At 46.1% G+C, this 27,034-nt stretch overlaps 1 pseudogene; it reads left to right on the forward strand.

Annotated features, from left to right (window-relative positions):
* On the forward strand, window positions 1–26,473 carry LOC131493642 (cytochrome P450 2C44-like; annotated as a pseudogene).
* Window positions 26,474–27,034: the final 561 nt, after the last annotated feature.

The raw sequence follows: 27,034 nt of genomic DNA on the forward strand, positions 1-27,034 counted from the left end.
GGTGACTCAGTCGGTTAAGCGTCCGACTTCGGCTCAGGTCATGATCTCCTGGTCCGTGAGTTCGAGCCCTGCGTCGGGCTCTGTGCTGACAGCTCAGAGCCTGGAGCCTGCTTCGAATTCTGTGTCTCCCTCTCTCTCTGACCCTCCCCCATTCATGCTCTGTCTCTCTCTGTCTCAAAAATAAATAAAACATTAAAAAAAAAAGAGAAAGAAAGGAATGACCAGAATCTACGTCTACTGATTTCTAGGAGGATGCCCAAGAAATATTGGTGAGGGAATAAAAATCAAGTAGGTTAGTGGTATCGCAGGGCCCTGTTTTGTATAGTCCAGTGGCACTGGATCCCCCCCACCCCCTGCCCACTTCTGTGTTTCTGTATGTGCAGCCAACAGGCGCAATGTGTGTCTGGCTGCTGACCCTGGGGAGTTTGCAAGGGTGAGTTCGGAGGAGAGGTAGTAACTTTCCTCACATACCTTTGCATCGTTCCCACACTTAAAATGAGGATTTAGCTTAAAAAAACAAACTTTAATTTATAATGCCATAAGTGAGTAAATGGCAATTATCTTTCATGTAAAACATTGTCTTAACTATCCTGACATCAAATCTGACAAACTGATATATGCTTGGGGGATATGCTCAGTAAGTAAACGTGTTTATTGTTTGGGTAGATGAAGATGTTGTTGCCTGTTTTGAAAACTGACTACCTCATGAAGATCTTGAAAAGTCAGTAAGGTAAATACCCCATTAGAAAAATGGGCAAATGACAGTTCAAACATTACAAATGGACATTAACCTAAAAATACTAATCTCGTGCAATCTTGTTGCTAACCAAATAGATGCCAGTTAAAATGAGGAAGCAGCCTGCCATGGGATGGAAGCAGGAAGAGGTTAGGGAAGGGTGAGAGGTCCTGAGACAGAGGATGCAGGGGGTTGTAAAGTGCGCTGCGTCTGTCCAGCGGGAGGCACGAAGAAGCTGGACCCCATCCTGGGGTCCAAAGTGAAGTGAACACCAGCCCATTGTCCTGAACTCCACGGTCTCTGTCCAAACACAGTGACCCATCAAAGTTAATGTACAATCTCCACTTGCGACATGACAGAAGGAAAGGTCAGTGTGGTGAGAGTGCAGGAGAGGCTGGGAGCTGATGGTGCAGGTGAGTGTACAGAAGAGGTGGGAAGGGCATCGCAAGCAGGGGGAAGGGCAGGGGGAGATGCCCTTGAGGCTACATCACGCGTGCTGTCCTTGTAGCTGAGAGCTGGGAGGCCCCGTAGGGCAGGCTAGGAGGGTCTTGGAAGTCTTTCTAAGGGTTTTGGATTTTACCCTCTGCCCTCTTCCAATCTCCGAGGGGGCTCTACCCTGCCTGCTCTTGTGTCTTCAGATCTCCAACAGGGTTTTTCAGCAGGAGAATGACCTGGCCTGATCTGTGCCTTTAAAAGAGATTCTGAAAAAAATTAAAAAAAAAAAAAAAGAGATTCTGACTGCTGTGTCTTAAATGGATTGAACAGGCTGGTGCAGGGGCCCAGTGGGAAGGGAGAAGAAGGTGCTGCAGGTGGAGGAACCACCGATGCCCAAGATGGAGGAGATAGAGTGGGATGTGGTTGGGAAGAAGAGGGAGTCAGGGGATCCAGTTAAAGACCCTCTTCCACCTGCCAGCGCTGTGTGAGCTAGAGCAGGACTCAGTCTGTGGCCACCAAGAGACACCCAGATTTTCCCTTGTGGATTAGGTGTGTGTGTGGGGGGGGGGGGACAAAAAAGGGACAAAGATGAACCCTGTTGGGGACGGTGTAGAGTCTGAATAAAGTGGCTTTAAGGATGCCAAACCCATTACATTTCTAAACATGGTGCGGGAGCACGTGGGTCTCCTGTACGCTTGATCTGCAATCACAACCAACCGTCTTCAACAGCAGATGCCAACAGTGGCTGACGTTCTGAGTGCCAGCTCCACAGCCCACACAGGGGAGTGACATGGCTCTGTTGGGTCTGCCCACCCTCCTGGTGACTTGTGCGGCTTTCCTGATGTTCGACTCTGTGTGGAGAAGACGAGGCACTCACAGGCTTTTGCTCCCACCTGGCCCTTGTCCCCTTCCCATCATTGGGAATATCCTGCAGGTGAAACTGTGGGACATGCCACCTCTCTATCCAGGGTAAGACCCCTGAGGTATGGCCAGCTGTACTCTGGGTTGCTACAGGTACTGGGCTGAGATTTCTCAGCTAGTGTTGGGGACGTTTTTGTCTCTTTCAGTTGTGCTAGAGTATCCTACTTTTTGTTTATTTGATCCTCTTGAAAAGACCACGAAGGGTGGCCCCTCCAAACTGGCTCCACTCTTAACTAGTGGTGGTGTCTTAAGTCATTCACCTGGCTCTCTAAGCCCTCTTTAATGGTCTCTCACATGAGAGGGCCCTGACAGCTTTGATTCTGACTGCCATGTGACCTTAAAATATGGGGCATCTGTGGAGTGAGGAGTATGTCCATGGCACGGTGTGGTCATTGCTAAAAGTGCACTACATTTTCATGACCCAAAGTGCCCACCACCTATCCAGCTTTCTGGCTGCACCTGTGAGATCTCAAGGTCATCTCCGCTGAGACCTGCTATATCCCTGTCCTTTGTCAGTCCAGTGCCTGTAGACTCAGACACAAAGATCAAGGGCATCTACTCAGGAAGGGTGATCAGGGTCCTCAGACAGGGGTGGATTTTGACCTGAGTGAGGGAGGGGGAGGTAGGTGGATGTGTCCTAGACTGCCTTGTGGTCTAGAAGCTTATGCAGGGCCCTTATGGAGTCCCCTGGCTCTGGTCATGAAGAGACTGACTGTGGGCATTCAGTGGTGCCCAGCGGAGTGTCTCCACTCTCTGCCACCCACCTGGGCACCTTCTTGTCCCAGCGTGGCCGGGATTCCAGTCATGTGCTTCTTTCCCTGGCATCAGGTCTGCTCCCCTCTCTCCCTGCCCAGAGTCTGTGCCTCTGCAGGGCCATGCTTTGAGGACACAGGTGGCCCTACTCCCTGGTCCCTGACCTCTTGGGCCCCTTCGTGCCATCTGCAGCCCCAGGATGTCCCCTACTGCCCTTCTCCCACTCTCCTAGAGGACTCTTTCCTGCCTGCTCCTATTTTTTCAAATCTCCAACAATATCCCCTCCAACTCCCATGACGTGCTCACTCCTATTTCTCTGAGAAACACGGCCATCAGAGAGAATGTTCTGCAGCTCCCAGGCCAGCAGCCCAGGACTCCACAGCACTTGCAAGCTCATGGGCACTTTGCACTCATGTGCGCAAAGCTGTGCCTCTGCTCCCACCACCTCTCCCAGCTTCCCTGTGTCAAGAAGGGCAAGATGTGTTCCCATAGCTGCTCCAACCAGAGGCCAAGAATCATCCCAACCACCCTCTCCCACCATGTCCCAGCCACCAGCAAACCCCTCACTCTAACTTGAGAAGACACTGGGAATCCAGCCTTCTCTCGGTATCTTGATGAGTCCACCAGCTTCCTGCCCACAGATGCTCCTCCTTCCACTCTGTCCATGCTCCACACAGGGAGACCCTGGGAGGCCCACTCCCTCAGCAGCCAGCTCCCCTGTCTGACATACAGAGGAGACCTCACGGGACCTGCCCTCTCACCCTCCACCCCGCTTCTCATGCCCTCCTGCCCTTGGCTGCCCATGGTGGCCACTGGCCTCCTCACCCCTTCCCTACCTGGGCACTCTCAGTTCTCAGGGCTTTGAGGGTCTCTCTGCAGGGACTGTTCCCACAGATATCCCCCTTGCCTGCATCCCCTCCTTTCTTGGTGTTCAAATGCTGCCTTCCCAAGGAGACCCTCCCCAGCGACCTTCTCTCAAGGACCAGATCACCTCCCAGCTTGCTGCCCCTCCTCACTGGTGTGTCCTGTCCCCCACCCCAGGCGGGTGTGGCCCCCAATCTGTAGCCCCGAGTCTTGGCTGGGACACATTGAAGGGGAGGGAGCTGGCCAGGCGTTGGGGCTGCTGAGAGGGACTGTCTTCACCTCTACTGTTCCTGTGCCTCTGGGACCCAGGACAGGGGCTCGGGTGCCCCGTGCCACTCTCCCCACCTGGTTGAGCAATATGGCCCCATGTACTCGCTGCATCCCATTGTTGTGCTACATGGACACCAGGCCCTGAAGGAGTCAGGCGGTCAGCTTCGGAGGCAGAGGGAGGTTCCCCATCCTGGATGCTGCCCTCAGAGGCTGTGGTATGTCTCCCTCCAGAGCACTGGCCAGCCTGCTTCCCTTCGGGCCTCACATGTGCCCATTTCTGTGGTTCACAGGCCTTCTTGGGGCTGGAGAGCTGGGGGTGTGGCAGGGACCTCACTTACTCCATCACGGCCTTGCCCCACCCCCCTACGGCACCCAAACCTGCCTGCTTTTTCTCTCCCTCTGTTCTCCTCCATGTCTTGTTCCAGAATAGGTGGCTTTTTGAGGAGAAGGGGGTTTTAGGGTGGAAGAGTGTCACATGGGTGATTTGTGCAAGTTACTCAGACTCTCCGAGCGACAGGTCTTCGTTTTTAGAAGGGCTAAAATGTCTACTTTCTTGCAGAGTTGCTGTGCTGATGGACGGTAGGTACTGCTGGGTTTTCTTGGGCCAAAGTGTTCATTTCTCGAGAAGCCCTGCAGTGCACAAGAGGAGGGGGAGCGCACTCCTTTTGTGTTTCATGGGAGCACCACCTTGGAGTGAGCAAGGGGGAGTGTGGGTATTTTCTGAGTCCCCATACCCCGAGGAGTGTCCTCCCTTTGCCCTCATAGCCATCGGGTGGCTTGTGAGTAGAAGACTTGAACTGGACATCCAGCTGCTGCATTTTGTGTCCTAGGTCGGGGGCCTTGGTGTCCATTCTGTCCCACTGCTGTCTCTGTTTCTATAATAGGAGAGATTTCCTTGACCTCTCTCAGGTCACCGGCTCAGTCTTAAGCCCCGTCTCGATTGCTCAGGGAACCCTTGAACCACTTTGCACAACAGTTGATATGACCTTTTGTGGCGTTAGTATGAAGTCACAAATGTACAGTTCAGGGGGGGACTACACAGCAAACGCACATGTGCAACCACCACTCGGATCAAGGAACAAGAACCTCAGCACTGCGTAAGCCCTCTCTTGCCCTCTCTGCGATCATTTCTCTCTGCCTTTCCCCAGAGGTACCACATGTTCTTATATCTAATGGCAGCGTGTTATTTTCCTGGTTTTGAACTATGGAGACGTGGCATCATACAGCAGGTTCTCTGTAGGACATGGTCTCTGCCCTTCAAAAGTGTGCTTCTGGCTGCATCCACGTTGTGCTTGACGCACTCGTCCATTTCTGTTCCTGTGTAGCACTCCACTGTTTGGGTATCATTTACCTTTTCTGCTGATGGTGGACATCTGGGCTGTTTTCAGTTTGGGGTCATGACGGATGATGCTACCAGGGACACACCTGAGCGCATCTCCTGTGTTGATTAAGCACTATCTACTAAGGCAGAAAATACACAAGCTGTGATAAGTCATATTATCCCTATGTCTGTATCCAAACAATGAAGATTAGGGGCCCTGTGACTGTTGGAATCATATTACCTCTGCCCAAAATATGTCCTTTAATATTTATTTAATGCAGTCTTCTCTTGACAAATTCTTTCAGATTACAGTGGCCTCAACATGCCTTAAATTCTTCTTCATTTTTTAAAAATGTTTATTTTTCCGACAGAGAGAGAGAGAGAGAGAGACAGAACAAGAGCGGGGGAGGGACAGAGAGAGAGGAAGACACAGAATCCAAAGCAGGCTCCAGGCTCTGAGTTGTCAGCACAGAGCCTGACGCAGGGCTCAAACCCACCAACTGCGAGATCATGACTTGAACTGAAGTCAGACACCTAACTGACTGCACCCTCCAGGCGCCCCACTTTCTTCTTTATTTTTGAAAATTGTTTCAAATGATACAGAAATCTCGGTCAGTGGTGATTGTCCTTTAAAGATGTCATTCTTCGTGTCATTCTTCGTGTCTATCTGTTGCAAAATTACAGTTCATAGTGTCATCCTTTTGAGGGTGATGTGTATTTCGCCCCCACCCCCACCCCTGGCTGCTTGTAGGGTTATTTCTTTTTATCATCATCAATTTTATTCAGAGGTGACTAAATTTGGTTTTGTGTGTATTTATCCTGTTTCTGCATTTTAAAGAGTAAGTGTTGGTTTGAGAAAGTTGTGCCATCATTCAGCCAAGCATTTCCTCCATGATATTCTTTCCCTGCTACCCTCAGATCATACATGTTATCCGAATACTTCCTTAAATTCTTTCGGGATTTCGAATCCCTCAACTTCTGCTGTTCGGCCTAGACTTCTTCTAGGCTGTCAGCTCACAAGTCCTGTCTTTGGTTGTGTGTAAACACTGAGTGTTTCACTTCAGTTATTCTGTTTTTCAATTTGAAAAGCTTGATGTGGTTCTTTGATTAGTTTTCAGATCTCTGACAAACTCTTAATGTTTTTAAGTCTGACCTGTTCAGCAGTTGTAATGTCCCTGATGTTGCCACTGGATGGAGCCCCAGGCAGCTGATTTCTGTGACCTGCGCTCTCTAGGTTGTTACTAATGTTGTATTAGGTTCCAGACACTTTATGCAAAAACTTGTGGCGGTAGTTTCAGGTTTTAACAACAGAACCTTCCCACCGAGAGGATTTCCTGCTTCCTCGGGGTAGGTGAGGAAGAGCACCACCAGTGTTCTAGGGCCTCACTGGCAGCTAGTCAGAAGCTGGGCTGCCAACCCCGCTGGGCTGGTCCGTCTCCAGCAGACCCTCAGTGCCGGATGCAGCCCCAGTCTTTTACTGCAGATGCCCTCCTTGGCAGGCTTGACTCTTGCTTCTGGGACCTTCCCAGTGTTTAGTAGCTCTGCTGGGGTTTTGTGTCTCACCTGTGCTTCTGTGGGAAAGCAAGCCCAAGTTCCTTGTTCCCTTCTTGGCTCTGGTTCTCATGAACCATATGTACATTTATGCAGCATCTCAGCAGAACAGATTGATCAGAATCACCTAGCCCGTCACTGTGGGAAGACGCGACATCAATTTTTAACTCTTACCAACTCTTCTGTCCCGATTGCTTCTTTTATCTCTGGTTATTATTTTCCTTGTGGTGCCAAGATCCTGTCGAATCAGTCTGGAGACATTAATCTGAACACTTCAAGTTATCGGAAATATCTTTGTTTCCCCGTTAATGGATATGGGTAGCTGGCGTGAGCTCACCTGCTCTTATGCAGGTGTTTTTTGGCAAGCCTGTGGTGAAGTTGGTGGGACTCACGTCTGATCTGTGCGGCTGGAAGTGAGATGTCTCCTGGTGGGGCTTTTGTGTAGGACACAGGGAGAGAAGCAGCCCATCAGGTTGGGGCAGGAGCCAAACTGGGCTGTGTCTGAAGGTGAAGTCCTTCAGATGAGCTCCCTCCAGGGAAGAACTGATAGTCAATGGACTTTTGAAAATCGACTTTCTAACATTAGCCCCAGGTAGATGCTGCTGCTTGTCTGTAGAAGGGGAAAAGTTCCTGATGTTCTGATCCTCTGAAAGCAGTTCTCAAGGAAGTCCCCGTACTATCAAGTGCCCATCATGTGCCAGGGCCCCTCTGCCTGCCCTCTGGTGACCAGACTCCTGTCCTTGGCTTCTCCCTCAGGACTTGCGTCCAGCATGGCAAAGCGGTGGAAGCAAATGTGTCGTTTTCCTCTCATGACCCTGTGGAACTTTGGGACGGGGAGGAGGAGCATCGAGGGCCGTGTCCGGGAGGAAGCCCAGCACCTGGTGCGGGTCCTCACACAGAGGGTGGGTTTGCATCTGGTGGGAAGTTAGGGTTACCTCCCTATGCTTCCCTGAGCCCCAGCACCACCCTGCTGGAACCATCTTCCCTCATTTTTATTTGGAAAGTGGAGACCACTCATGAAAGTTTTCCTTGAGTTTTGTAATCGTCCCTCCTACCAGCTGAGCCCATGGACCCTGCCTGCATCCTGGCTGGCTCTCCCTGCAACACGATCTGCTTCATCCTCTTTAAGGAGCACGTCAACTATCAAGACGAGGAGTTCCTGAATCGGATTGGGTTGTTGAATGAAAACGTTTCCATATTAAGCTCTTTCTGGGCCTAGGTAAAGCCAATTGTCTCTGCTTGTTGGATTACCTGCCACTGGTGCCGGGGGTGAGCCCGCGTGCAGAGTCCCACCGTGGGCAACAGGGAAGCAGCGGCCCAGGGTGCACCTGAGATGGTGGAGGGCAGCTGTGGAAAAGTGATAGGGCCACTTACGTAACACAGCTGAAAGCCTGTTGGAAAGGTAGTCAGGCTTCCCTCTGCCAACACGTCTCTTCTGACGTGCCGACAGAGGCTGCAGCCCGCTCGGGGTCCTGCAGCCAGAAATGGGAAGGGGCTGCAGAGGGTAGGGTCCCCCTTAACAGAGATGCTTCAACGCCTCACAACCTGTCTTCGCTTTTGAGTCCTGGAGGCGGAAGGAAGGGTGTGGCTTTTCCCTACAATTTGTGGCCATTGCTCAGTCACTATCTTCCTGGGAGACACCAGACTATTTTTAAAACACTCAGAATATAAGAAATTTCATTTTGGAGAGAGTAGTACAGCATCAAGGGACTCTGGAGTCTGAGCGGCCCTGGGACTACGTCGACCGCTTCCTCAACATTTTGGAGGAGGCGCGTGTGGCAGACCCCCCGTGCTCCATGGGCGGCTGCGTGGCCCTCAGAGCATAGATGTTGCCTGGGCTCCATGCAAACAGGTCCAGGTCTGACGCCCCCTGTCTGGAAGACCCCAGGCCTCCATGGTGTGTTTCCCCACCACTGGGCTGACATGTGGAGTGCGTACCTTTCCCTCATTAACTGCCTGATGGTTCAGTGTTTACTCAGCACTTGCTAGGCAAAGTGACCTGACTGAGACCATCCCTCCTGCCCCCCAGGAGCCCATGGACCATCACAGAACTGCAGGTAAAGTGGCTGGTATTCAGGGTGATGGTTGGAACCATTGCTACTTTGGGAGCACAGGTCACCTGTCTCTAATCCCTGGACAGAGCCCACCAGGGGACAATGAATAAGGGCCTGGTGGGACATTAAGCCCATGTATGCTAACGTGTATGTGTGTGTGTGTGTGTGTGTGTGTGTGTGTTTATGCACAAGTGGGCCCTGTTTTTACCTTTTCTTCAAGACCACGTCCAAAGCACAACATCTTAAAGTATATTTTCCACTATGCAAGATGTTACAACTATTAACCTCTTTGCTGATTACAAATTAGGCATCAAGTGAAAATCATTTAGGCAAAAAAAAAAAAAGGCATAAAATAACCATTCATATACGCCATAAACATTCCACCTCCTAAGGACTTATTATCCTTTCTAACCCATATCTGTGTGTGTCTAATAGAGGACTTATGATGAAATCATGTAACTGATTACTCCACTATCTACAGGGAAACCGCCCCATATTCTGAATTTAATGTTGAGAACCTAGCAGCTGTTGGCTCTAACCTGTTCAGTGCTGGCCCGGAGACGGTCAGCAGCACACTGTGGCTGGCCCTGCCAATCCGGCTGAAGCACCCAGAGGTGGAAGGTGAGTGAGGCGCTCCTGGGTGGGGCAGACACGGGGGAAGAAGACAGCCCTCCTGGTGCTTCAGTACAGCTAGTTCTTTTCATGTTCTGGCTTTCCCTGATTTCCAAGGTAACTAACACAGGCCTATCCTATGAAAATTGGAAAGTATAGAAAATGACGAAGACAAATTTTAAAAATTCACTAGTAGTCCTATCATTCAGATAAAAGTTTACACTTCCATTTGCATGGTCTCCTGCCTCCCCTCTTTCTGTGTGTGTATGCACATGTTGCACACAATTGGAATTTCACAGCATTGAACTTTATTTTTCCACCTAGTAGTAAATTATGGACGCGTTTACACATTATTAGGTGTTCTTACAGAATATTATTTCAAATTAGCATGCAATTTTTTATACTGAGCGATACCATAATTTATTTATTATTTTGAGAATTTTAATTGTTTTACATTTTTTGCTATCACACATAATTTGAAAAAGATCATTGTACCAAAAATTTATAAGTGCACTTGATTGTGGATTTCGGTTAAATTTTTAGAAACTGACTTGCTATGTTAACAGCAAAGAATAACTTAAATAAGTTTTGATCATTGTTCCCAAACTTTGACGTGTCTTTGGAGACCCCTGCACATACTGTCCTACACAAGCAGGCAACAAATAAACTGGGATGTTTCATGACAATGGAGATGAAATATCACAAGTAAGTTTTTGAACAGTGAAAGAGGAAGGGATTGGTTTCTGAATCTCACACACGAGGGAGGCTTGTGACAGAGCCGGCATACATGTGTTGCACACTGGCTGTGTGGCTCAGGACAAGCAGGTGTGCTCTCAGTTCAGTTCCCTTCCCCCTTGGTACAAAGCAACACCAAGCAAAAGCTGAGGGCCTATCTGCAGCACTTCTGTGGTTCTGTGGAGCTAGTTCATGAAACTGACATAGTTATCACTTGAAAGACTTAGGGAATCAACACTTTATTGACTTAGGAAGTTTTGTTCCAAAAAGCAGTGTGTGGTTATAGTAAAACAGTCTTGGTTGCAATCCTGGCTCCACAATCAGATAGCTTCCATCCGGATACTCGAGGTCTCTGAATTGTAGTTGTTTCCTCTAAAAAACAGGAACATTAAGCCCTGCCTTAGACACCTGTATGGCTCAGTCGGCTGGGCCTCCGACTTTGGCTCAGGTCATGATCTCGTGGTTTGTGGATGTGAGCCCCACATTGGACTCTGTGCTGACAGCTCGGAGCCTGGAGCTTGCTTTGGATTCTGTGTCTCCCTCTCTCTGCCTCTCTCTCAAAATCAAATGAACCTTTAAAAAATTAACAACAACAACAACAACAACAACAACAACAACAACAACAAAACCTGCCCTAGACATGGGTAAGGAAGGTTTCTAGCTGGCTGTCTGGTACAAAGAGGCACTTTGCAAGCATTTCCCTCCATTTCTTGTAAGTGTTCAGAAAAATGGTTGCTGGAGACATCTTAGATGGTCTCTGGAGTCAGACTTCTCTGCATTATCATCGTGCAAAGATCTGTGTGGGACTGAAGGGTTGTAACTTTGCCCTCTTAGTTCTTGTGAACAACACGGAAAGATCCAGACGCTAACGGAACCGCTGTGTGGAGAACTTACAGCACATGTGCACTACAGGCCATTTCGGTCAAACCACAGCTGCAGACACAGCACAACATACTGAAGGGATGCTTTCCTTTGCGAGTTTGTAGGATCCAGTTTCTGTCCCCAACAGCCCAGTTTGGGTTGACATTTCTGGATGGCTCACAAGTGACACTGTTTCTCATGCAGGTAGAGTCCACAAGGAAATCGACAGAGTGGTTTCCCCTGCATGAGCGACAGTGCCCGGATGCTCTACACAGACGCCGTGGTGCGTGAGGTCCAGAGATACATTAATCTCGTCCCGTCTAATCTGCCTCATGCCGTGACTCAGGACACCCAGTTCAGACAGTGTTTCACTCGTAAGGTCAGTCATCTTTTTCCTTTAAAAAGTTTAAATTGTGACAGTTAAGTGTAGCAGTGTTCTCGCACAAAGAGACAGGTCACCGAGACTTTTCTTTCCAGGAAGCACCTTTATTCATCGTGCCGGCAGGGGTTCAGTGAGTTCATACCCCAAAAACTGAGCCCCGAGTGCAGCGGGGTGTGGCCTTTTGTACAATTTTTGCTCCTTTGCCTCCCATATATGGTAAGGTACACTCTGAATGGGCGGTCTTGTTACAGAGTCATGAGGGATGTCTCGTGCGGGCAGATAGCCAGGTTGCCTTCCCTTGTCTTGAGGTTTTTCACCACATTCCTTAGGGAGGGGCTCTGCCACATAAGTGCCTGAGTGTTTAATTTTAAGGGAAGTATCTTTCTATTAACCCCATTGGCTAACTCTGGGTAAGTAAAATTTTTACCAAAAAGTCATTTGTTTTCTTTTTTTTTATATTAAAGTTTATTTATTTATTTTGAGAAAGGGAGAGAGAAAGTAGTGCATGCATATGAGCAGGGGAAAGGCAGAGAGAGAGGGAGAGAGAGAATTCCAAGCAGGCTCCACACCATCAGCACATGAAGCTGATGCAGGGCTCTATCCCACGAACCGTGAGATCATGACTTGAGCTGAAATCAAGAGTCGGATACTTAATGGACAGAGCTACCCAAGCACCCCTGTTTGTCCCCTTAAGAGGCATTTTAGGGGGCTCCTGGGTGGCTCAGTTGGTTAAGCCTCTGACTTCGGTTCAGGTTTTGATCTCACAGTTCATGAGTTCAAGCCCTGCATTGGGCTCTGTGCTGACAGCTCAGAGCCTGGAGACTGCTTCAGAGTCTGTGTCTCCCTCTCTCTCTCTGCCCCTCCCCCACTCATGCTCTCTCTCTCTCTCTCTCTCTCAAAAATAATGAGGGGCGCCTGGGTGGCGCAGTCGGTTAGGCGTCCGACTTCAGCCAGGTCACGATCTCGCGGTCCGTGAGTTCGAGCCCCGCGTCGGGCTCTGGGCTGATGGCTCGGAGCCTGGAGCCTGTTTCCGATTCTGTGTCTCCCTCTCTCTCTGCCCCTCCCCCGTTCATGCTCTGTCTCTCTCTGTCCCAAAAAAAAAAAAAAAAAAATGAAAAAACATAAATTTTTTTAAATTAAAAAAAGGCATTTTAGTAATCATGGTAAAAAAATAAACCTTTATACCTTAAGAAAGGTAGGAGAAAAAATATTTAGGACAGTTTTTATTCCAGAGATTCATAATTTCCTTTATAATTTGCACTTTAAGCAGTCGTTAAATAAAACCCTACTAGAAATACTTGTGAGATAGACCTAAGGAAAATAAAAGGAATCTTGGAAAAGAGGAAGGAAAGACTGAAGTCTAACAAGTGATTAAATTAGAAGGTAGAGAAAGAGTAAGAGTGCAAATTCTAAAAGGGCATAAAGAGGTCATAATACCAAAAGCAGAAACTAATGATAGAAAAAAATAAGATCTAGGTTTTGGGGAAAACTATCAAAATAGCAAACCTCTAGAGAGACTGAATAAGAAAAAAAGAGTTTGAGGGAATAAATTAAATAATCAACTAAAAAACGAGAAATTTAAACAAATTTTTTAATGCTTATTTATTTTTGAGAGAAAGAGAGACAGACAGACAGACAGAATCCAGAGCAGGCTCCAGGCTCTGAGCTGTTAGCACAGAGCCTGACACAGGGCTCAAATTCACAAACAGTGAGATTGTGACCTGAGCCGAAGTTGGATGCCCAACCGGCTGAACCACCCAGGCGCCCCCCAAAACAGAAATTCTTATAGAAATTGGAATATATTTTCATTTAAACAACAGTAAGATATAAAAGGAAAATCGCATGGGCAGCAAGAAGAGAATTAGAAAGAAAATGTATGCTGTGGAATTCCTTATCTTTTTATGATTAGGAACAGATGTAATGTTTTAGTGAGAAAATTTATGGTTCTAAAGGCATATGATAGAAAAGATGGGTTAGGTACATCAGCAATGGTCAAACACAAAATGCACTTTAAAGAAGGCCCATTTAAAATAGACTCAAAAACTATAAGAAATACATCCCTAGGAATTAATCTAACAAAAGCTATGCAAGACAATTTTGGAGAAAATTAACAAGGTATTGAAGGGCACAAAGAAGACCTAAGTAAATGGAGACATTCTGAACATGTTAGTAGAGAAAAACCAACACCAGGATGACATTTTCCCCATATTAATCTATAAATTCATTTCAATTCAAATAAGATTTTGAACTGTGTTTCCATGGGGCACAACCAGAAGGTCTTAGATTCATAAAGAATGGAAACATGCCCCCAAAAGGGTGAAAACATGAACCCTAATTTCTGTAAACGTGAATGTGTTTACCTGCACAGGGAATCTGAGAACCAAGTGCAGGCTTTCCTGGATGCCACCGGCGTCACTGTAGCCTGTCTGTCCCAGCGCTGTGACACTGGGCCCTTACATATGGCCAGAACCAGAATCAGAGTTGAAAGGTCAGGGCAGGATTTTGAGTTCAGGGTCAGGGGTTAAATTAGGGTCATAGGTGAGGGTCAGAGTATAGGGTTGAGGATAAGATTAAGGTCCAGTTTTAAGGATCTAGAGTGCACATTAAGAGCTAGGGTTTCTTCCCACACTTGCTCTCAAGAGGTGCTCTTTGAAGCCATGTTTCTCCAGGGCCCAGACTCCCTGCTGTGTAGCCAAGTTAGGAAACCCTCCTTCACAGCAGACTCACAGTGTGAGCTGACTGAGCACTGACTCACATAAGGTGGTTTACAAGGACAAACTGAGAAAATGCCCTTATATGGGCCTGATGAGTGTATGACTTCAACCTTGTCACGCCTCCCTTCCATCCATTACTCCTGTTAAATGTGCAAAAATATTCACCTACTGTTTTGGCATCATCTCATGGCATGTTCTCCCGGGGGCCAGCACAAGGAAGGAAACAGGCATATTTTCTGCTTAATAAAAGTGTCTCAGAGAGTGAAAACGGATAGCCCAGTTACACAGTTTTCCAGTTGCCAAGCCTATTGAAGAAAAGAGTGTTCTTACCCCTCCATGCTGCCCAGAGCTCTTCTCCTGTACCATCTCACATGCCGACTGAGTCTGCCCCACGTCCGGTCTCAACACATTATCGCCACGCTCACTTGAGTCCAGCTAGCGGATGAGAAAGCAGCATTGAGAACCACAGGGGTTGGCAGCCATGCCTTCTATTCATTTTCCCTTCACTGTAAGTGGACACACCAAACCCCAGGGAAGTCCTCTGGGAAACATCCGACTGAAATCCAAGGAACAAGAGCGAACATAATTGGTGGACAACTGGCTAGTCTCTGTCCCGAGCTCGGAGCTGGGAGACCCCACAGAGCCTCACACGTGCTGAAGGAGGAGGCTGCCCTGCCCTGTCTCCCTGTGAAAATGCCCTCAGTGCGAGCTGCTTCCCCAGTGCTCTGGGGACACAGGGATACCTGGTGCAGGTCACCAGCTCTGCACAGCACACCAGATGCCAGCCCCGTGCTCTGCTGTTGAAGCAGGAAGTTGACCCACTCCGCTGTGTGTCCACCTTGGTCACGAGGCCCAGGTGCCAGGCAGCAATGCTCATGTTCTGACTCTCAGCTTCTGCCCTAACTCCTCTCTCCTCTAGGGCCAAAAATACTCGTCAGGGCAGGACTTGGCATGGACATGACCCATGCCTTCTGCTGTCCTGCCTTCCCTGTTCCTCTTTGGCATCCCTCACTGACTCAGGAACACCTCTCTTCCCACCCAAGATCTCACTGGTAATGAGATGTTTCCTCCAGGGGCGAGCAGATGAAGGAGCATAGCAACGGTGATGGAGAGTTGGGGCAGACTGGGAGAGCCAGGGAAGGAGCATTCCCACGGACAGTGTCAGATGCAGCAGGCTCATCAAGGCAGGAGCGAGCTGACAAGAGGCTGCTTCCAGCACATGGTGGCAGTGACACGTCTTTGCCAGAGCAGACCCAGGGGAACGAAGGGGTGAGTCAGGCCACAGTAGCCAAGGACCATGCGGAGTGCCCAGGTGAAAGCAGTCTGGACCGCTCTTCCGCTGAGTGTTGGTAGTAATGGGGAATGCGTCCAACTGAGTCCAGTATGGTACGCGAGACGTTAACATCAATGTAGTTGATAAAGCAGCAGCAGGACTTGAGAGGACTGACTCCCATTTTAAAAGAAGTTCTGTGGGTAAAATGCTGTCAAAAAGCATCACATGCCACAGAGAAGTCATTCGGGAAAGGAAGAGTTAATCAGTGCAGCATTAACTGATTTTTAAGAAATTGCCATGGCCACCTCAACCTTCAGCAGCCACCACCCTGATGAGCCAAAAAACACTGAGGCATGACCCTCCACCCGTGAAAAGATTACAACCTGATTAACATTCAGATGATGCTTAGCATTTTTTAGCAGTAAAATATTTTACAATTAAGTATGTACATTGCTTTTCTGAGATAATGCTATTGCACACTTAATATTGTGCAGTGTAAACATAACTTTTACATGCACTGGGAGACAAAAAATTCATCTGACTCACTTTATTGTGATATTCACTTATATTGAGTGGTTGGGAACAGAATCCACAATATAGCTAAGGTGGGCCTGTATGTGGATCATCTTCCATATGCCAGGAGTGATATGTACACAGCTTCTGTCTTCACAATTTTATACAGTATACATCCTTTATATATATATATATATATATATATATATATATATATATATTTAAATATTTATAAAAATTTTTTAATGTTTTTTTATTCTTGAGAAAGAGAGAGACAGAGTGTGAGCAGGGGAGGGGCAGAGAGAGAGGGAGACACAGACTGTGAAGCAGGGTCCAGGCTCTGAGCTGTCAGCACAAAGCCCGCTGCAAGGCTCAAACCCACAAGCTCTGAGGTCGTGACCTGAGCCGAAGTCAGATGCTGAACTGCCTGAGCCACCCAGGCACCCTTGTATAGTATATGTTCTCCTTTCCAACTTAGAAAAATCCAGAACATGAGGTTCCAAGAGCTAAGTGTGCTTCTCAGCATTACACAATTGATGATGAGTTAGTCACACAGGGATCCTTCTCAGAGGAAATGGTCATACTGTGAATCTCAACACATTCCATAGGAGAGTAAGGCCTTGCTCCGTGACTCCTGCATCCAGTGCTGTGGGAGGTCAACGTAGAAGAGGCACTGCCAGGCCATTAAATAGTTCATTCATCTAACTGTTTTTGAAGTTGCAGCAGAATCAATTCTGAGGAGCCCGATGAACTTATTTTTAAAATTGGGGTAGAATAGAAAAGAAAATATTAGAACATACCATAATTAGTAAAGGATAAGATTCACTTTGTGAACTTTTTGTTTCAGTTGTGTGAGGGTATATAGGGATTTACTGGGTTGGAAGTAAAATGTATGTCCTATTATGGGCTGAATTCTCAAAAAGTCTGAAAACCACAAGTTACTCGTATTCACTCATCTCGCCTTGGAAGGTGTTCCGCAAGTTGCCTCCTGTATGTTGTAGTTACACATCTGCCTGCTAGAGAGAAGGTGCTGCCTTGATGAATCCCGTTAAGTGCATGTGTGTGTGTGTGTGTGCATGTTGTATTACTGCTGCCCTCTTCTCCGTGACAGAGCCTGGAGCCTCAGGTGACTGGAGTGCAGGGGCCACCAGAGCCGATTAAGATGCCCAACTGAAAGTGCAGGCTCCACCTTTAACAGTACCTTCCTATTCTCTTCTTTCCAGAACTCTTCCTTCCATCACGTCACCTCAACTCTCTCAATGCTTCTCTCCATGATACCTAAACCCTTCTCTCCTCCCTGTCTCATCCTCGTGCATGTGGTTGAAAGGGAGTATTGGGATTCCAAAAATTCCAGGCTATGATCAGAAACCTCCCAAAGTCTTCATTGCTGTCTTGCTCCATGACTGTCTCTTCATCCTCTCTTTTGGCTCTTGTGCTCTCTCTTCCCTGCTTCATTGACAGATCAGCTTCTCCTGAAGCCTGCTCTTTCCATGACTCAGGAGGTCCTTGGAGAAAGAGCTCAGAGCAAAGGGGCTACCAACGGGATGCAGAGGAAATGATGATAAAGTAGGAGTAGGAGCTGACCCTTTTACTTTAACAAGTTTGGAGCAGGCACTTTCCCGGCAGATTGTGTATTTGTGTCTCAGATATGTGTTTTTGCTGCCGCTTTGGAAACACAAAATATTTATACGTTTTCTTCTGTAAGTCTTCCTTTGCCACCTGTGTTAGAGGATGGAAAAGGGACCCCTTTGTTTGCTTTGGGAATATAGACCTCTCCTTCTCCGGGCTGAGTCCATGCTAAGTGTGCTGAAACAGAGCTGCTAAACATCCCGTGCCCACACATCCTACCCAGAGCACTTCTTTAAGTCAATGCATTCCTTCCACGTCCTGCGTGGGAGAGCCGGGGCCCACCTGGAACGGGCTCCAGGTGGGATGCGGTGGTGGCACCACCCCCGCCTGTCTGAGTCACCTGCAGCATCTCACATGCCACACTGCATCGATCAGCACAGGAAGGACAGTGAGCGAGAAATAAGTTCTGTTCCATCCAGTCACGGAGATAAATGAGACACAACACCATCAGACCAGGTGGGCCTAATGACTGCCTTAGCTTTCCAGACCACAGTGAGGGCACATGGAGACCCGTGGCGGTGAAATGGCAGAAGCGTGATCCAAGAGAGGAGGCTTCGGACATGTGGGGCAGAGTCCTGCAGAGGATGGGGGCAGGTGGGGGACTCCGATGTCCTGCAGGTGTCACAGGAGAAACCAGACTTCCTTGCAGTTTATATCCCGTATGTGACTCAGGCTCTATCAAGCAGAGATGTACTCAAACATAAGTGGTAGTTTTCAGTGGGGCAATTGGGTCTTCTGAGAAACACACGGGAAGTGCTACCCTCCTGGTGATGTTATTGATTCTGGTGGGTGATTGCGTTAGGATTGTTGGCTTGGGGACCACTCTTTGCTGAGAAGAGGTCAGTGTTCTGGCTAGGGTTCCCGTATTTGTTTTGACTTGACGTGAGTAGGAGTTGTTGTCTTGCTTGGGTTTCTTGCTGTCTTTGTTTTGTATTCCCCTCTATCCTCAGAAGAGCTGAGATACTAGCTTGTGTACACCGCTTATTTGGGAAATGATTGCAAAAAGCAACAATGAGGAAGTGCAGAAAATAGGAGTGGAGGGAAAGACAGTTAAGGGTATCCTGCTGAGCTGCTGACCGCTGTGAACAAGCTGACATTCATCCTGTTGGGTACTCTGTAAAAAGCTAGGTCATATGTGTCTCAGCTGACCCACTGAGTCATGAGAAGCTATGGCTTGAAAGTTGGCCATGAACTCCTTGAACTCCCCACGAATGGAGTGACTGATCTCCCTTAGCTTTGGGAAAATTCCCAAGGCTGAATCATGGAGAGACAAGGTGGAGACGGGCTAGGGCTCTATCTGTGTGAGAGGGACTATCCTCCACCTCCATAGCTGGGCTGAAGGATGTAGCCAAGGACACCAATGGATCTCCTGTACTTCATGGAGTCCCCTCTTGCTTGAATTTTCAAGGCAGTGGCTGGCAGCAAAATCTAAAATACAACATCATAGTGTAAAAAGCCACAGTTCCTTCTGGTTCAAGTAGCTCCAGGCTCTAACTGACTTTTATTATGTCCTCTACAGACCTTGTAAATTTTAAATTAATGTCTCTAAAAGCTCACATTTGGGACTATATGACATTCAAGGGAAATATAGTCCCAGAAGGCATGTATTTACCAATACTGTAGCAAAAAGTTTATGTAATATTACTTTTTATTTTCTCTGTATTATCTACTAAATTGTGTAGTGTATCATGGTGGGTTTTTTTTTCAATTGCTTGATGAATTCTGTAATATAAACAGACCTTCTAAGTTATTGTCAGGTGTATTTTTCAGCATTTGCTATAATTTTACACACTTCATGAACATGTGTATTGCTATTATAGAATTAAAAAAATTTTTTTAAGTATAATACCCCGGTCATGATAGTATCTGCAAAACTTCCAAAGCACATAAATAATAATGACTCATTCACATAATACTGACAATTGTTTGAGCTTAGTTTTGTTTGTTAAACTATGTGTCATTACTCTGTGACAACTGCAAAGTTCACAAGTGACTGAACATCCAGGTTTGAAAATTATGTGATTCTTAGAGGGACTTCCAGCACTATAGGGGGACCATTGACCTGCTCCCCAGCCAAACTGAAAATTATAAAACAAAACAAAACAAAAGAAAACAATAACCATTTGAAATCTGAGGAATCAGTTCCAAGGATATATGGCAAATGAAGAAATGTTAACTGGCTAGGAACTCAGTGAACTACAATTAGGATAAACACAAAGAAATCCAGTAAAAATGCTGAACGTGAATGGCAGGGAAGAAATCTTAAGAGGAGGAGGATAGACAAATGAAGACCTTTTTACTTAAAAAGGAAACTTTTTATCACGTGAAGAAAACTCAGTAAGATTAACAATGTACTTCTCAGCAGAAACAAGAGAAGTCAGAAGGAATGGAAATAATGTATTCAAATTGCCCAAAGGAAAACACTGTCAACCAAAAAGCCTATATCCATCAAAACTATTTTTCAAAAATGAAGATGAAAAAAAGACATGCCTAGATAAACAAAACTGAGGAAATTTGTTGCTATCTGACTTGCCTGACAAGAAATATTAAGAGAAGCTGTTCAAGATGAAAGTAAATGACCCCACAGAGTAATTTGAATATATGCCCTCCAAAAGTAGGGGGAGGTACCAAGAAAGGTAATTAGATAACTATAAAAGAGAGTATAAATGAAAATTTTTTTACTTTCTTCTTTTATCTGATTTGAAAGAACTGTATAAAGAAGTAGGTATATAATGTCTTATTGGGCCTGTAACATATGAAAATATCTTTGCTTATAATAGTACAATGGAGGTGAGTGGGAAAGAATATGTATTGTGATAAGAAATAACTCCAGATGGTAACTTGAGACTATAAGAATAAATGAAGAGAATGAGTGATAAATAAGTTTAATACCTAAAAGTGTATTAAGTGTATCCTTGCTCTTCTTTTCTCAACTTCTTTTAAAAAACATCAAATTATGTAATAGAAGAATTGTAATAAATTTTGTTTAGTTTGTAGAATTTTTAGATGTAACATGTATTAAATAATACTTTAAGAAAGGGTGAGGTGCATATAGAGATATATAGAAATCATGCTTTTATATGTAACTACAACTAAGTTAGTATGAATCTAGATCTGATCCTGATAATTTGAGATGTATATAGTAAGCCAAAGAGCAATCACTAAGAAAATAACAAATATATAAGGAAAAAAATCATAAATGAAACTTAAGTGTTACATAGAAAATATCAACTTTTGTAAAAGAAAGCAGTAAGGAGGGATAGAGAAATGAAAAGATGTGAAACATAGAAAAAAACTAAAATTGCAAAAAAAAAGTCCAAGTATATCAATAATACATTAAATGTGAATGGATTAAATAATCCAATCATAAAATAGAGCGTATCAGACTGGATAAAGAACAAAATCTCATATCTGTGTTGTATACAAGAGCCAGACTTGAGATTCAAAGATAAAAATGGATTAAAAATAGAAGGATGGGAAAATAAATGAAATTCAAACAAAAATATACAAGAATGCTATACTAAAGTGGTTATGCCGCTGCTAGACAAAATTGACTTTAAAACAAAAACTAGTTATTAGAGCTAAAGAGGGACATTTTTTAATGGAAAACTGTCAATTCATCAAGAAGATAGAGCAGTTATAAACATATATGCACCTAATGACAGAATACCAAAATACATGTAAGAAAACCTGACAGTAATAAAGGGAGAAATAGACAATAAAATGACAATAGTTAAAGACTTCAATACCTCATGTTAATAATGGATAGAACAACTAAGCAAAAGAAAAACTAAAAACTAGAAGATTCAAATAACAGTATAAACCAATTAGACTTAACCATCATATCTGGAACAATCCATTCAACAACAGCCAAATATGCATGCTTCTCAACTGCCCATAAACATTCTTCAAGAAAACCCATATACTAATCCATAAAACAAACTAGAATACATGTAAAATGATGGAAATAATACAAAACATAATCACAAATACAATCACAATCACAAATAATACAAAACAAAATCACGATCGAGTGGTTTTCATAATTAAAAACAGAACGTAGTTAGGGAAACTCACAAATATGTTGAAAATGAACAACCCCCAAAATTACATTTGTCAAAGAAGAAATCAAAAGGGAAATTAGAAAGTACACTGAAATAATTGACAATTAACACACAACTTACCAAAACTCATGGGAGGCAAGTAAAGCAGTGCTTGGGGGTCAATTTATTCCACAAATGTCTCTATGACAAAAGAAAAGAGATTCTGAATCAATAATGGAAACTTCCACCTTAAGACTCTTGAAAAAGAAGAAAAAAACAGGGGTAGGAGAGGGGAAAAAAAAAGAGAGAGAAAGTGACCTAAAGCAAGTAAGGGAAGGAAATAAAGATTGGAACAGAAAGAAATGAAACAGAGAATAGAAAAACAAAAGAGAAAAATCAATGAAATCAAAATCAGGTTCTTTGAAAAGGTCAACAAAACTTACGAACATTAAGTAAATTGACCAAGAAATAGATAAGAGTCAAATTGCTAAAATCTGAAATGAAAGATTGGACATTACTACAGACCTTACAGAAATTGAACAGTTTTAAAAGGAATTATATGAACGACTGTACATACATTAGGCAATTTAGATGACATGGATAAATTCCTAAAATACCAAAACTGACTCAAGAAAAAAATGTGAACAAGTGAAGAGATTGAATTAGTAACTTAAAAGTTCACATCAAGAAAAGCCCAGGTCCAGAACTTCACTGGTGAAGGAACAAACATTTGAATGTTTGGCAGGGATTTAAAGGATCTCCAACTATCACACGCATAGGTGTTAAATAGAGGAATATGGGATCCAGGGGACTGAGGAAGGGAGGTGAGGGATCCCAGAATCTGAGAAAAGAAGAGAATAGGAAATAAAGACTGAGGTTCCTGGGTCTACACAGTACAGCCGATGAGGGGCAATTGCAGGATGAGAAAAAGATACATAAATTTGAAAAGATGAGGTCATATTTTAGGAAAAGGGAAAACCACAGATAGGTCAGATAGGTCATGGGTCAGACAGTCAACCCCCACCCCTACCTCTAAAGTACACATCAACCCAATTACAAAAGCCAGTTTTATCCCTGTTTCTACAGATGCTGCATCGACAGCAGAAAGCCGAGTGTTGAATTTGTTTATAGCGTGACAGAAACCAGGGAAGGGAAGCCCATGTTGAAGCCCAACCCTCAGGAAAATAAATAAGATTTTGATGAGTAGATTCATGAATGGAAAAATCGTTGGAGTCTCTGAGCAAGTAATTACCAGACACTGGAAGTGTAAATCTGCACTGTTTTGGAGGGGATCCACTCTATGACCCAATGATTTCATTCCTGTATATACACTAGAGCAGGTTTCCCAATAGTGCAATATCATCCTTTGATGGCTTAGAAGTTATTTTAATGGGTGAGAATAGCATCTATTGATGAAACTGGTACATGCCTTCTGCGCTAAGAGGGCATTTGAACTAGGGGCGCCTGGGTGGCTCAGTCGGTTGAATGTCTGACTCTTGATTTCGGCTCAGGTCATGATCTTACAGTTTCATGAGTTTGAGCCCCATGTTGGCCTCCATGCTGAGAGTGTGGAGCCTGCTTGGGATTCTCTGTCTCCCCCTCTCTCTGTCTATCCCCCACTTGTGCTGACTTTGTCCCTCTCAAAATAAATAAACACACTTAAAATTTAAAAAGAAGGCATTTGAACTAGCATCTATTTAATACGTTCATTGAGAGTTGCAGGTACATGTTTACATAACTACCCCGTGATATTTCTACCTCTGCATCCATTTTGTGTGCCCAAGAGGCATGCTGGAACCTCAGACTGACAGTAGCCCTTCCCTAGATAACAGTCTGCAGAGTCAGGAACAAATGCAAATTCCTCATATAATCTTCCCCAGTACCCCTTGTGAGCAACAGTTCCCCTCCCTCCCACGACCTTCACCTTGTACATCCCTTAGGTAAGACCCCCATGGACCATAGCAAAACTGTACTCTTTCTGGTTTGAATTGACCCATTTGGCCTTATCCTTGGAACCCCAAAGCACATCAAAGGGGGACCATAATGAAGATGCGGTCCAGGTTCTGCTGCACTCACTCTGCCTGCACCCTGTCTTGACCTCTCGCCTGTGGCCCCTTGAAGCATGAGGTATAGTTCCTCCTGAACCTGTGCGCAATAAACTTCTCCATTTCCCTTTCCCCCGTGGTCTTTCGTTGAAGACTGACTCAATCCCAAACTCCAGGATCTACTTTACAAATATTAATTTAACACTTGCCATATCTGTTTGTTAAGTACTTTAATAAAATGCAGATATTGTGGTAGTTCACTATTCATGCTTTAGTATGCTTGTGGGAAAAAAAAACACCCCAGCGGCTTCTATAACCATTACCATAACATAGCTAGCAATTAAAGCTAACATTTCATGTGATGTAATGTTTCCTCCACATTAGACTTTTCCTATTTAGAGACGACATCTCTATCATTTGGTAAAATCAGGATGTGGGGCACCTGGGTGGGTCAGTTGGTTAAGAGTCTGACTTCAGCTCAGGTCAAGATCTCATGGTGTGTCTGTGTGCTGACAGTTTGCAGCCTGGAACCTGTTTCGAATTCTGTGTCTCTTCTCTCTCTGCTCCTCTCCCGCTCACACACTCTCTCTCTCTGAAAAACAAGTAAACATTAAAAAAACCCCTTTTTTTAAATGTCTTTCAAAGGAGTTAAAAAAAAGTCAGGAACTAATAAGGGACGAGAATCCCACGTTTGGCCACGTGGGTGGACCCCAACTCTCATCCATCACCTCACCTCCCAAAGCTCCTAAAGGACAGAGCGCAGAGGTTTGTGGGAAATGTAGTCTCTCCGTTGCACAGACGTCTTCCCGCAGGGGACTCTGGGAGTCTTCCGGGCTCCCTCTGCGCACGTGCGGCCCCCGCCCCCTTCCGCCAGGAACTTCCGCTCCTGGCTCCTCTTTCGCCGCCTCCCCGAGGGCCCTAGGCTGGGGTCTGTGTCGGTCCCTGAAGGTTGGTGCGAGGGTGAAAGGGGAGCCCTGCGCCACTCGGGGACTGGGCGGGCGAGGGGGAGGGGTCGTCCCCTTGGTGGGAGCGGGAAGGTGGGTTGGTGACCGACGGCGAGGCGGGATCCGGCTCGGGCTGTGCTTTCAGTGGTTGCTTGGTCAGGAGAAGGCGCGCTGTAGAAGGCGCGGCGGGTGCCTCCGGGAGCTTGGCGTACTGGGTGGTCGAGTCCAAGAGGCAGCGAGGGAGGGGGTGGGTCTGCAGACGGTCAGCGAGCGTCGGGGGCTGCGGTCGGCGTCCTCGTTCCAGCGGTGTCCCCAACCGTGGTGGCGTTCGGTTTGCTCACCTGTAACGTGAGCGTATTGATGAGCAGTGAGATGTCCGCGATTCCCGGAGAGATCATCGTGAAAGGTGTGCGCACCCGGGTCTAAGGGTGAGGCAGTTGTTGTATTTGCGGGGTTTCTTGGCGTCTCCACAGCAGGCGGTGGCAGGGGTCAGGTTCCCTCCCCGCCCCCGCCCTGCACTGTGTAGCCTGACGTTTTTGGTGATTTGTGTTGGTTGCCGGCTAAGCCGTGCGTCCCTAGCAGGCTAGCCCCAGGTGTCTTCACAAGATGATAGTGTTCCCGGAAGGTAACCGCTAGTGGAAAAGTCCTCTTCATCCTGTGTCTGGGTCACAGGTGCTGAGCTGAGCTCCCTTTGACCAAAGCAAGTCGAATGGCAAAGCCCACGCCGGTGTTGAGGAAATGGTTACAGGGAAGCAGGTCATTGAGAACCATTACGGGAACAGTGTGCCACACAAGAAATGTACCTTAGGTTCTTTTCCTATAAAATCACAGGCCAAAAATGTTGAGTTGCAAGATGTATACTTTCCGTGAAGATAAGGTGTTTAAGCTACAGGTGTCCCCGTGGAAACGCAAATATGAAGCCCTGTGTGTATGTCTCTATTAATAGGAGCGTAGTTAAACCGCCGTGGTTTAAATAAGCATCTTCAGAATTTTAAGTTAATTCTTACTAGTAACTGTTGATAAAATCAGTAGGACATGGGTGTTTTCAGTAACCAAGGATAAACTGCATGTGCAGTTAATGGGCTTGGGGGTTCCCCTGCAATAGGGTGTTTCCTGCTGTTTCTCAAGGTGTGAGGTTCTGTTGTCTCACAGCAGGTGACCCCCCCCCCCCTTGTTAATTGTCTTTTCTAGCTGTGTGTAGAGAGCCTCACACAAGAGAATCCAGGACCTAGGAGCAAGTCACAGCAGTCCTGTCATGACTCTGGTCCATTGGCCCTCTCTCCCAGCTGTCCTCCCACAGTCCTCGGTGCGTTTCCAAGAGCAGCAGAACATGCAGAATTCATCTCTGGTGAGTGGTTTGTTTGCTTGCTCCTCAGCTTGTGTTACATCGTGCTTCGTGAGCTTTACGAAGGGCAGTTCATAAATTAAAATAGAAAAGTAGAAATAAGTGAAACTCAGCTTCTGGTAAAAATACCTAAACGTGGAAATGGTGGCATGTAGGTATGGACGGGTTCTATGACCTGAGAGTCCTCCAAGGTGAGTGCAGATTCGTCCCTGATTTCCCTTTCTGATGTCGTGGAGAAAAGATAGGCACATTTGTTATCTTTTCAGAATGGCCCCTTAGAGGAAAGTGTGCCACATTCTCATGGGACACGAAAGCTTGCAGGCACAGAAGTCCGAAACGGTGCCTTTGTCGGTCACGGAGATGGTGTCGTGGACAGCGTTTCACTGGCAACCTGGAAATCAACACATCCAGCATTCTGCAGCGGTGTCGGTCACCTGGGGCTGGAACACGGCTTGCTCACTAAGGGTTTTCTGGAGTTGCGAAAGTAGCGTCCCAGACAGCTTTTGGAAGGCCCTACTTGATCCTCGGCTAAAACTTGGGATGTCTGGGGGACTGAATTGACTGCAGGTCCTTCAAATAAGTCTCCCCACGTTTCTGTCAGCTAGTCTGTCTGTGTAGGTTGTGGGGCCGACTGTTCACAGTTGTATTTTTCTGACAAATATTTCCACTGCTGGTCTGCATCTTAACCTACTCAGTGTGGTCCCAGTTCACGTCTTCTAAGTGAGGAAATAACCTACAACCTGCGTTATCCACCTAGATTATAGTTAGACTCAGTGTACTGTGGGCGTTGCCTCACGTGAACCTTCTGCCGTAGTGACACTGCTCTCCAGGATCTTCTCCTGGACATTCTTGTCCGTTAGCTCCTGTGGCGGCCTGCCTGATGATTTCTTCTGCTTCCCTGAATTCTTCTCCTGTGTGTTTCTTCTCCTGAACATCGCTCTCCAAGTGTTCAAATCTGGCCCCCATATTCACACGATGCGGTTTTCCTTGACTTGTCTGGCCCTCTGTGGTTTGATAGTCTTGAGCATTTCCC

Source organism: Neofelis nebulosa, chromosome 13 (genome assembly GCF_028018385.1).
Source record: "Neofelis nebulosa isolate mNeoNeb1 chromosome 13, mNeoNeb1.pri, whole genome shotgun sequence".
In the NCBI taxonomy this organism is placed as follows: Eukaryota; Metazoa; Chordata; class Mammalia; order Carnivora; family Felidae; genus Neofelis; species Neofelis nebulosa.